At 47.3% G+C, this 12,455-nt stretch overlaps 1 pseudogene; it reads left to right on the forward strand.

Moving 5' to 3' along the window:
• Window positions 1-1,111: 1,111 nt before the first annotated feature.
• LOC142214606 (Fc receptor-like protein 5) overlaps window positions 1,112-12,455 on the forward strand; it is a 184,956-nt pseudogene continuing 173,612 nt past the window's right edge.

Below are 12,455 nucleotides of genomic sequence, written 5' to 3' on the forward strand. Positions count from 1 at the left end.
TGCTGGCAGCTTCTCTCCAGTACCTGGACTATGGAGTGGATACCCAGCTAGATGTCCACATCCACACCCATGTCCCCTGTTGCTGCTGGCAGCCCCTCTCCAGTACCTGGACTGTGGAGTGGATATACAGCTCGGTATCCACTTGCACAGTTATTGGTGCAAAAAAAGTGCCACGAATTTTTACTACTTTTGCGGCCTGGTATTCGATTGGAATTGAATACCTCGAACGGCCTGATATTTGATTGAATACCTATTCGATCGAACGGTGTTCACTTTTCTCTAATCACTACCATTCCCACATCTAACAAGATGCACAAATATATGCAAAACATGAAAAATACGATAAACAGACATATTTCTCATTCTTTTTTGTTTACCTGTTCATGTAGAATAAAAAAAAGAAAAAAACATGCAAAAATAAAATGACAAAAATAAAGCCCTGTAAATCACTGAAAAAAAAAAAAAAAAAGAAAAAAATATTTATAACCTAAAAGAGTTCCCTCCCTTTGAAAATGAGCCTGTGTATTGCATAATTTGCTAGATTGTGAAGTTATAGCACTGAGCTCCTCTCTGCTTCTCTGAATAAAGCCGGATGGCACAAGAAAATGTCATTGCTGACCGTGCTGCTATTACTGGAATGAAGGAGCTGTCATTTATGTAATTTAGCTTCTTTTTTTTACGTTAAAATTATGTTTTGCTTTTTTTTTTTTTTTTTTTTTTTGTAGATTGTGAGCCCCACATAGATCTCACAATGTACATTTTTCCCTATCAGTATGTCTTTGGAATATGGGATGGAAATCCATGCAAACACGGGGAGAACATACAAACTCCTTGCAGATGGCTTTTTTTTTTTTTTTTTTTTTGCCCTTGGCGGGATTTGAACACCAGGACTCCAGCGTGTGGCCCCTTATGTTCTGCTTTTTTGAACAACTTTAAGAACTATAGGACCTGCTAAGACCAACGTCTACCCCGAGTCTCACAATCACTGACCACGGGAACCTTGTAGATTTCCTGCTTACATAAGTGATACATATTACTTCCTTCTGTACATATATAGTCCATCTGTCTCCACAGCCGTCTTCTTCTCTATTACTTGCTGGTGACTTAGAAGATGGTTCCTACAATCTTGGTGCGATGTCCATTATCCCCGTTGATCGTCTTCCTCGGTGAGTACTGAGAATTTTCTTATTTGTGTTTTACATGTGCGGGGTCAAAACTTTCTACTTACTACATGTGATATTCTGAGTTTAGCCTAATTTTTTATGTTCTCTTCTGTCCATATGATAGAAAATAATATTATAACCTGAGGAAACCCCTTTAATGTCTAGAATCTCCCCTGTAAAGTGTAAGGAATATTTTGGCTGTTTTTTCTTCTCTTATTTCTAAAAACTTAGAATTTTCATAATAAATTAGATTTATCTGAAACATTTTTGTTATTTTTAGAAAGGTATTAGTTTTTTTCTCTACTATTACTGCTGACATTTTTGGACCCACTATATATTATATATGATTAAAAATCATCAGGAGACAAGTATGGTGTATCGATGCGATGAATGCGGTCAGAACCCAGTGGTGGGTCCTAGTACTTGTTAGAGGCCTCTAACACCATACTTGTCTCCTGATGATTTGGTCATACAATGAAACACATAGAGACTAGAGATGAGCGAACGGTAAAATGTTCGATATTCGATATACGTTTCGAGTAGCCCCACAATATTCAACTACTTGAATCGAATATCGAATCCTATTATACTCTATGGAGGAAAAATGCTGGTTTCAGGGGTAGGCAACATTCGATCAAATAGAACTTAGCAAGTCCACGAGTGAGGGTCGGGCTGGATCCTCCGAGAAGTCTTATCCGTGCAGCGTCCCCGCAGCGTCTTCCGGCTCTGAATTCACTCTGCCAGGCATCGAGCCTGGGCAGAGCCAACTGCGCATGCCCACACTACAAGAAAATGGCCGCTTACAGTCAAAGCGGCCAATTTCTTGTAGCACAGACATGCGCAGTCGGCTCTGCCCAGGCCCGATGCCTGACAGAGTGAATTCACAGCCAGAAGGGGACGCTGCGCGGAGAAGACTTCTTAGGAGAAGAACCAGCGTTGATTGGCCAACTGTATAGCATTCGGCCAATCAACGCTGGTTCTGCATCGAATTTTTCCATTCGAATAGCGAGTGGTACTCGATCAAGTACGAGTATTTTGAATACCGTAGTATTCGATTGAATACCTACTCGATCGAATACTACTCGCTCATCTTTAGTAGAGACAATTTAGAACCACGTCTGTAGGATTTTTAGCAAATAGAGCATGAGGTGCAGTATTTTAGGGCAGCAATACTAACACAGGGACCCTTGCAAATGCTATCACGAATGACTGGCTGTGTATATACAGTATAGGGGTTAGGCGTGCATCTAAGAAATGTATACATCGTAATTAGATGTTAGTTTGCCGCAGTTACATGCAAATACAACTACTTTGTATCTAGTTGAGCTTTGAGTCGATAGTGTCCGTTTTGTGTGGTTAGCATACTGTGCACACTTTATTAGAAGTCACAGTCAGTCAACACTTAGATTGTATGTGATCCAACTAGCAAATATCCCTCAGGGCAAGGCAATTCTCTATTCTCCATGACCCTATTTTTCTAGTGCGGGTTTATCTACACCGCACACTGTAACTGTAATAATTAGGGGCCATACCTCTTTGCCCTTATATTTTTAACTAAGCTTAATAAAAGCTACATTTTATCTTTTGGTTTTGGGGGCTCTTCTATTTGTGATACTATAATTTTTTGGTAGTCCCAGATCCAATGTTATTAACCATTTATGTAAAGTTGTAGATAATTAAAAGATTCATACTTTTGAAAATTTAAATAATGAAACATTTTGCAAAGTTTTATAGATATTCTCAGACCATCTTAGTGGTGACTAGAGATGAGCGAACACTAAAATGTTCGAGGTTCGAAATTCGATTCGAACAGCCGCTCAATGTTCGTGTGTTCGAACGGGTTTCGAACCCCATTATAGTCTATGGGGAACAGATACTCGTTAAGGGGGAAACCCAAATCTGTGTCTGGAGGGTCACCAAGTCCACTATGACACCCCAGGAAATGATGCCAACACCTCTGGAATGACACTGGGACAGCAGGGGAAGCATGCCTGGGGGCATCTAACACACCAAAGACCCTCTATTACCCCAACATCACTGCCTAACAACTACACACTTTCCACATTCAAAAAAACCTCTATCAAAGTGGGAAAATACCTGGAAACCTTCTTTACTCCCCAAATGGATGGACACAAACCCCAATTTAAGCTCAACAAACAGTAACAACCACCCCTTTAAATCACGTTCCCCATGACAACCACAAATGGAATAGGCAATGGGAATTCCAAAAGCCCTCACCCTTAACTGTCATTTTGAGTGTGTGTGTGTGTGTGTGTGTGTGTGTGTGTGTGTGTGTGTGTGTGTGTGTGATGTGGTAAGACCTTCCAAAATTCACTTTTCTAGCCCTTAACATGAGCCCTTCCAAACAAAGTTACATGACCTTAAGCTGAGCTACCAGCAGAGATTGAGGCCCTTGGCATGAGTAGAGCCTTGCACCAGCAGTGTTTTTGGCACTTAGGGTGAGTTGAGCCTTGTACCAGCGTGTGTCCCTTAACATCAGGCGGGCCCTAAGTTCTGCGCTTTGCACAAAAGTTCCACATTAACTAGGCTGAATGGTACAAAGATTAGTAGGCCCGAGAACCAGGAACAGGTCTTGCAATGGCTGTCGGATAACGCTTAAAGCACATTGTCCACCAGCCAGTCAGCCTCTACCTCCTCTTACCCAACAGTCTTGTCCTCCTTCCACCCAAAATTCCCAATCTTCTCAGAACAATAACCCCAACTGTCCCTGCTCCCCAGAGCTGTTCTCCCTTCCTTTGACTGTACCGCAACCTGCCCCTCCATTTCGCGATTCCACGGACCTAACAGACGAGTATCTGTGTCCAGATGCTCAAACACTAGAGTCTCCTCCATTCCATCTCCGGTCGATTTGGTGGCGGATGACCAGCAACCCACCCTCATCGACGACGATGAGACGCAGTTGCTGTCAGGGCAGCCAGTTGACATGCGCATTGTGCAGGAGGAGGAGGCGAGACAGGAGTTGGAAGAGGAGGTGGTGGACGACGAGGACACCGACCCCACCTGGACAAGGCAGATGTCAAGCTGGGAAAGTAGTGTGGATGTTGAGGCAGGTGCAGCACCAAAAAGGGTAGCTAGAGGCAGAGACATGTCCAGAGGCAGAGGTCAGCTGCTTTGCCGAAGCCAGGCCAGACCCGGAATGTCCGAAGATGTTCCCTTTTGTACCCAGCCCAGAAAAACTCCCCCATCGAGGGCACGTTTCTTGAAGGTGTAGAGTTTTTTCAAGGAATGCGCCGAGGACAGATATAGTGTCGTCTACACAATTTGCCTCTCGAAATCGAGTAGGGGCCCTGAGAAGAGCAACCTGTCCACCACTTCAATGCACCGTCATTTGGAATCCAAGCAATGGAATCAGTGGCAGGCAGCAACGGCAGGACAAACGTCGCCCGCCGTTCATGCCACTGCCTCTGCTCACAGTGCTGGCGATGCACTCCAGAGGACGAGCCAGGACATCACTTCATCTGCCTCCGCCACTTTGTTGACTTCTCCCTCATCCTCCCCTGTTTCTGTCTTATCTCCTTCTCCTGCACCATCAAAGGCACCATCAGGCGCTTCTTTACAACAACCCACCATCTCTCAGACATTGGAGCGCCGGCAGAAATACACCGCTAACCACCCACCCACGCAAGCCTAGAACGCCAACATCGCTAAACTGCTGGCCCAGGAGAGGTTGGCGTTCCGGCTTGTTGAAACTCCCGCCTTCCCGGACCTGATGGCAACTGTGGCACCTCACTATGCCGTCCCTAGCCGTCTCAACTTCTCCCGGTGTGGCGTCCCCGCCTTGCACCAGCACGTGTCACTCAACATCAGGTGGGCCCTTAGTTCCGCGCTTTGCTGCAAGGTCCACTTGACCACCGACACTTGGACAAGCGCCTGTGGTCAGGGATGCTGCAGTGCTTATCTTTAATGACAGGCAGGGTGAATGTGGTGGAGTCTGTTCCTCGGGTGCAAACTGGGGTGGCCTATCTCCTCTCCCAGGCCAAAATTCATGGCAGGAGTAGACTGAAACCCTACGACGCTGCAACCTCCACCACAGCTACTAGCGGCAAACGCTAAAACACTGGTGTGGGGAGACGTCAGCAGGCGGTGCTGAAGCTCATCAGCTTGGGGGACAGACAGCACAGTGCCTCCGAGGTCAGGGATGCCATCCTGGCTGAGATGGCATTTTTTTTCCCTGCTACACCTGGGGCCTGGCATTTTTACGCCTGTGATAATGGCTGGAACCTGGTAGCGGCTCTGGAGCTTGCCAGCCTCCAACACGTTCCATGTTTGGCCCACGTCTAACCTAGTGGTGCAAAGTTTTTTAAAAACATACCCAAATGTACCGAAGCTACTGTTGAAAATGCGGCGCTTGTGCGCCCACTTTTGCAAGTGCACAGGAGTCGCTGCTAGCCTAAAAACACTCTAGCAAGGCCTACATCTGTCCAAACACAGGCTGTTGTCCGTCATTCACACACGCTGAAACCCTACAATACCATATCTTGAGCAGGGTGTGTGAGCTGCACAGACCTTTGATGGAGTTCCATCTACAAAACCCAAGGGTTCCTCAAAGTCAGCAACCAAAGTTTCTGCACCATGAGTTTCCAGGGGTGGCAGAGTTATGGCTAGGGGAAGAGGCATGGATAGGGATGATGTCTAGGGGCAAAAGCAGTGTGGATGTGGAGGCAAGCTAAGCAGGAAAAACTGGGGGTACAAGCTAAGGCATGGACTGGGGTGATGTCTAGGGGCAAAAGCAGTGTGGATGTGGAGGCAAGCTAAGCAGGAAAAACTGGGGATACAAGCTAAGGCATGGACTGGGGTGATGTCTAGGGGCAAAAGCAGTGTGGATGTGGAGGCAAGCTAAGCAGGAAAAACTGGGGGTACAAGCTAAGGCATGGACTGGGGTGATGTCTAGGGGCAAAAGCAGTGTGGATGTGGAGGCAAGCTAAGCAGGAAAAACTGGGGGTACAAGCTAAGGCATGGACTGGGGTGATGTCTAGGGGCAAAAGCAGTGTGGATGTGGAGGCAAGCAAAGCAGGGAAAATGGTGGCTAGAGGCAAAGGGATGTCCATAGGCAGCAAGGGCAAAGATGCAAAACTCTCCCGTTTCAAGAATTTTCCTGACTTGTTTCCCCACAAAACATTCCTGGGAGGAGGGCTGAAACACCACCCTCCTCCTCCTCCGCTGTTAGATTTACCCCAGCTACGAGCTGAAAACGCTGCAACACTGGTGTGGGGAGACGTCAGCAGGCTGGGCTGAAGCTCATCAGCTTGGGAGACGGACAGCACACTGCCTCTGAGGTCAGGGATGCCATCCTGGATGAGATGGCAATTTGTTTATCCCCGCTGCCCCTGGGGCCAGGTTTTTTAGCTTGTTGGAGGGCTCTGGAGCTTGCCAGCCTCCAACACGTTCCATGCCTGGCCCACATGTTCAATGTAGTGGTGCAATGATTTTTAAAAACATACCCCAAATTAGCTGAGCTAAGGGTGAAAGTGCGGCACTTGGACACCCACTTTCCCAAGTCTACAGTACCTGGAGCTAGCCGCAATACACTCCAGCAAGGCCTACATCTGCCTGAAGCACCTACTGTTGTGCGAGGTCACCACACGCTCTAACCCTAGATACCGTATGTTCAGCAGGGTGTGTGAGCAGCAGAGACCTTTGATGGAGTACCAGCTACAAAACCCAAGGGTTCCTCAGAGTCAGCTCCCTCACTTTCTGCACCATGAGTTTCCATGGGTGGCAGACTTATGGCTAGAGGCACAGGCATGGATAGGGGTGATGTGTAGGGGCAAAAGCAGTGTGGATGTGGAGGCAAGCTAAGCAGCAAAAACTGGGGGTACAAGCAGCCGGTGACATCATCACTGACAAGCACAGCTGTCTGTCAGCTGACAGGCTGACTTTCACCAAAATGAACAGACAATGGATAGACTCATCATATACATGTCAGTTACATGACAAATTTAGTGCAATTTGCAAGTCCAAGATGGTTTGGAGATCTGCGGAGAGGAATCTCACCACCTCTTGCGGGTGCCATCATTTGGAAGGCAAGCCCTGGGCTCAGTGGGTGAGAGCAAGCGCAGGATAATCGTCGTTTGGCCTGGCGGCCACTGCCTCTTCCACTGTTGACAGGGCTGGCGCTGCAGTCCAGACCAGGAGCCAGGACACCTCCACATCTGCCTCTGACACTTTGGGGAGTTCACCCTTATCCTCACCTTTTCCTGCCATTTCTCCTTTTGCCCGCGCCATCATGCGCCTCTTCCCAGCAACTCCCCATCTCCCAAGCCTTTCATTTCATGCTAAAGTACAGCGCAACCCACCCACATGCCCAAGGCTTCAACGGCCTCATCTCAAGAAATCTGGCCCAGGAGATGTTGGAATCCCGGCTGGGGGACACTCTGCCCTTTTTGGGCAGAGTGTCTACTGCGCCACCGCACTGTGCCGTCCACACCAGCACTTTCCCCCAAACATGAGGCGGTCCCTAAATTCAGCGCTTAGCCCTAAAGTTCCATGTGACCAGTTACGAATGGACAAGTGCATGCGGACAGGGACGCTACCTTTCAATTTGGGCACAGTGGTTGAATGTAGTTGAGGCGTGGACCGGGTCGCAAAATGTGGTGGCCTGACTTGTCTCCCCACACAACATTCCTGGGAGGAGGGCTGAAACACCACCCTCCTCCGCTGTTAAATTGACCCCAGCTACGAGCTGGAAACGCTGCAACACTGGTGTGGGGAGACGTCAGCGGGCCGTGCTGAAGCTCATCAGCTTGGGGGCCAGACAGCACACTGCCTACAAAGTGAGTCATGCCATCCTCGATGAGACGGCAATGTGGTTTTTGCCACTGCACCTGGGCCCAGGCATGTTGTCATGTGTGATAATGGCCGTAACCTGGGATTGGCTCTGTAGCTTGGCAGCCTGCAACATATTCCATGCCTGGGCCACGTTTTTAACTCATTGCTGCTAATCTTTTGAAAAAGGTACCCCAATGTTCCTGAGCTACTGGTGAAAGTGTGGCGCTTGTGCGGATAGTTTTTAAAGTGTATAGTTGCCGCTGCTAGCCTCTATGCACTCCTACAACGCCTGTACCTGCTGGAACAACGGCTGTTGTGCGACGTCTCCACACTGCTGGCACTAAACATATCATGTGTTGAGCAGAGTGTGTGAGCAGCACAGACCTTTGATGTAGTTCCAACTCCAAAACCCTCGGGTTCGTCAAAGTCAACTCCCTCAGTTGCTCAACCATGAGTGGCCATGGGTGGCAGACTTATGTGAAATCCCATCCCATCCATTGCACTGGACACGAAACATTAGCATGCGCTCAGCACAACTTCGGATATGGCAGATGCGTTAAGCAGGGTGCAGGGTACAACACAGACCAGGCCCGAGCACCAGGAACAGGTGTTAGAAATACTGCAGCATCTGCCATTTCCTTCCAATTTTGGGGTTTTGGACCCGCCACCGACTTGTCTGGACCTAAGTGGGGATCATGAGACACAGTTGCCATCAAGGCAAGCTGTGGTCATGTGCGGTTTGCAGTAAGGGGGCAGTGCGCAATTGGAAGAGGAGTTGGTGGATGACGAGGCCACCGACCCCACATGGACAGGGGTGATGTCTAGGGGCTAAAGCAGTGTAGATGTAGAGGGAAGCTAAATCAACAAAAAACCTGGGTAGAAGCAAAGGCATAAACTGGGGTGATGTTTAGGGGTGAAAGCAGAGTAGATGTGGAGGGAAGCTAAGCAGCAAAAACAGTGGGTAGAAGCAAAGGCATGCAAAACTCTACCCTGTTGGAAGACTTATTCCTAGGTCTGGAACACGTTAATGGCCCCCCTGGACAAATTACTGCCACTCAGGGGCCTAGTGTCACCAGGAGGGACAAGTATAGGCGCATGTTGTGGGAATACCTGGCCGACACCAGCTCTGTCCTCTCTGATCCCTCTGTGCTCTACAGCCTAAACTTATTTTCTCATCTTTTTTTCTGAACTGCACATCTCTTGCCTGCTTCCTTTGGGATCTTAGAAATGGTGGTCCACTTCCACAGATGGTAACTTCAATAGACAGTGTAACGGGAGTAGCTGAGGGATCGCTGTCTTAACCACTTTTTGGCACAAAATTAACTTCCAAAGCCAAATATGGTGCAAGTATATGATGCAAGGACACCTACACACCTATCTCTGACACATTGGGGAGTTCACCCTCATGCGCCCTTTTGGCCTGCACCATCATGCGCCTCTTCCCAGCCACTCCACATTTCCCAAGCTTTTCATTGCAGGCAGAAGTACAATACAACCCACCCCCATGCCCAAGCCTGTAACAGCCTCATCGATAAACTGCTGGCCCTGGAGATGTTGGTGTTTGTTTATGCTTCTGGAGACCCAGGCCTTCCGTCAGCAGATGGCAGCTGGGGCACCTCCCTATGCTGGGCCTAGCCGTTACTACTTCTCTTGGTGTGCTGTCTCTGCCTTGCGCCTGCATGTGTCCCATAACATCAGTCGGGCCCAGAGCTCTGCGCTTTGCTGCAAGGTCCACTTGACCACCGACACATGGACAAGCGCCTGTGGTCAGGGATGCTGCAGTGCTTATCTTTAATGACAGGCAGGGTGAATGTGGTGGAGTCTGTTCCCCGGGTGCAAACTGGGGTGGCCTATCTCCTCTCCCAGGCCATGGCAGGAGTAGACTGAAACCCTACGAAGCTGCAACCTCCACCCCAGCTACTAGCGGAAAACACTGTAACACTGGCATGGGGAGATGTCAGTAGGCCGTGCTGAAACTGATCAGCTTGGGGGACAGACAGCACAGTGCCTCCGAGGTCAGGGATGCCATCCTGGCTGAGATGGCATTTTTTTTTCCCTGCTACACCTGGGGCCTGGCATTTTTGCGCCTGTGATAATGGCTGGAACCTGGTAGCAGATCTGGAGCTTGCCAGACTCAAACACGGTCCACGCATGGCCCACGTTTTCCAACTTGTTGGTGCCATGTTTCTTTGAAACCTACACCATTGTGCCTGATATACAGGTCAAAGTGGGGCCATTTTCGTAAGTGAGAACTAGCCTCTGCTAGGCAGAAAACATTCAGAGCACACTCCTCTCATCTTTGCACCGTTGGCTGGCGGAGGAAGACGAGGGGGTTGGAGTGGCATCTGATGTCCCTATCCCACACGAGGCTAGAGGGTGCACTTCAGTGCATCCCATTGCTTCACCACAAATGGTGTGAAGGGGAGTGGAAAATGGAGGAAATGGAGAGTGACCCTTACAGTTGGGGCCAGCAAAGGCATGCCAAGTAACACACTGGCACACATGGCTGACTTCATCTTGGGTTGCTTTTCAACACATATTTCACATCATGAAGAACAAATAATACTGGATTTTTTCAAGCCTCGAACCCCGGTCTAGGTCTAATGTCTGTTCCTTTCTTATATTAGGGGAGAGGGAAAAAAAATTACTTCAGTGATACGTTTAGCGTACATAGACTGACTATTAATGTGTATCCCACTTAGTGTTGTTAGGGTTACACACCGTCACAACCTGGCTAAAGCTTCTATAGCTGTTAATAAAGTCAACATAACTTTACGGTATCCAAAAAGACAGCTGGTACCGACAGAGAGCAAGACAAATGTCACCCAAAGCTGTGAGCTCTGAACACCCACAGTGACTTTGGCGTCATCATCATTATAAGGGAGTGGGTGGTAATAAATAACTTGGCAGTGCCTAAAACCCAAAAAGCTTATACAACTATATTTACATTAAGATACACAAATGAAACTTTTTAGTAGCATGTCATGAGACAAGCTGATAAGCTCTTCCTTTGTGCAGTGCTATTTGAAAGTTAAACGCTGCCTTTATTTTAATTCTGGAGAAGGTGCAGACATTAGATTTAGAACATGTTGTCTTCATTGTCCAAATCCTCTATATAGGTAACGCGTTTTTCGGGCCGAGCTGTCTGGGAACGAGCTGGTGCAGCACTGACAACCTGGGTGAATATGGCAAGAGCCTGAGATGTAGGGTGAATGAATCCCCAAATTATTTGTGGAATTCCCAGTGAGACAATGGCACTGTATACCAGTATTAAAAATTGTGGGTGCACATAACCCCCATATATTCTTTGAATTCCCAGTCAGACAATGGCACTGTATACCAGTATTAAAAATTGTGGGTGCACATAACCCCCATATATTCTTTGAATTCCCAGTCAGACAATGGCACTGTATACCAGTATTAAAAATTGTGGGTGCACATAACCCCCATATATTCTTTGAATTCCCAGTCAGACAATGGCACTGTATACCAGTAGTAAAAATTGTGGGTGCACATAACCCCCATATATTCTTTGAATTCCCAGTGAGACAAAGGAACTGTATAGCAGTATTAAAAATTGTGGGTGCACGTAACCCCCATATATTCTTTGAATTCCCAGTCAGACAATGGCACTGTATACCAGTATTAAAAATTGTGGGTGCACGTAACCCCCATATATTCTTTGAATTCCCAGTCAGACAATGGCACTGTATACCAGTAGTAAAAATTGTGGGTGCACATAACCCCCATATATTCTTTGAATTCCCAGTCAGACAATGGCACTGTATACCAGTATTAAAAATTGTGGGTGCACATAACCCCCATATATTCTTTGAATTCCCAGTCAGACAATGGCACTGTATACCAGTATTAAAAATTGTGGGTGCACATAACCCCCATATATTCTTTGAATTCCCAGTCAGACAATGGCACTGTATACCAGTAGTAAAAATTGTGGGTGCACATAACCCCCATATATTCTTTGAATTCCCAGTCAGACAATGGCACTGTATACCAGTAGTAAAAATTGTGGGTGCACATAACCCCCATATATTCTTTGAATTCCCAGTCAGACAATGGCACTGTATACCAGTATTAAAAATTGTGGGTGCACATAACCCCCATATATTCTTTGAATTCCCAGTCAGACAATGGCACTGTATACCAGTATTAAAAATTGTGGGTGCACATAACCCCCATATATTCTTTGAATTCCCAGTGAGACAAAGGAACTGTATAGCAGTATTAAAAATTGTGGGTGCACGTAACCCCCATATATTCTTTGAATTCCCAGTCAGACAATGGCACTGTATAGCAGTATTAAAAATTGTGGGTGCACGTAACCCCCATATATTCTTTGAATTCCCAGTCAGACAATGGCACTATATACCAGTATTAAAAATTGTGGGTGCACGTAACCCCCATATATTCTTTGAATTCCCAGTCAGACAATGGCACTGTATACCAGTATTAAAAATTGTGGGTGCACGTAACCCCCATATA

This window comes from Leptodactylus fuscus, chromosome 7, assembly GCF_031893055.1.
Source record: "Leptodactylus fuscus isolate aLepFus1 chromosome 7, aLepFus1.hap2, whole genome shotgun sequence".
NCBI classification, from domain to species: domain Eukaryota; kingdom Metazoa; phylum Chordata; class Amphibia; order Anura; family Leptodactylidae; genus Leptodactylus; species Leptodactylus fuscus.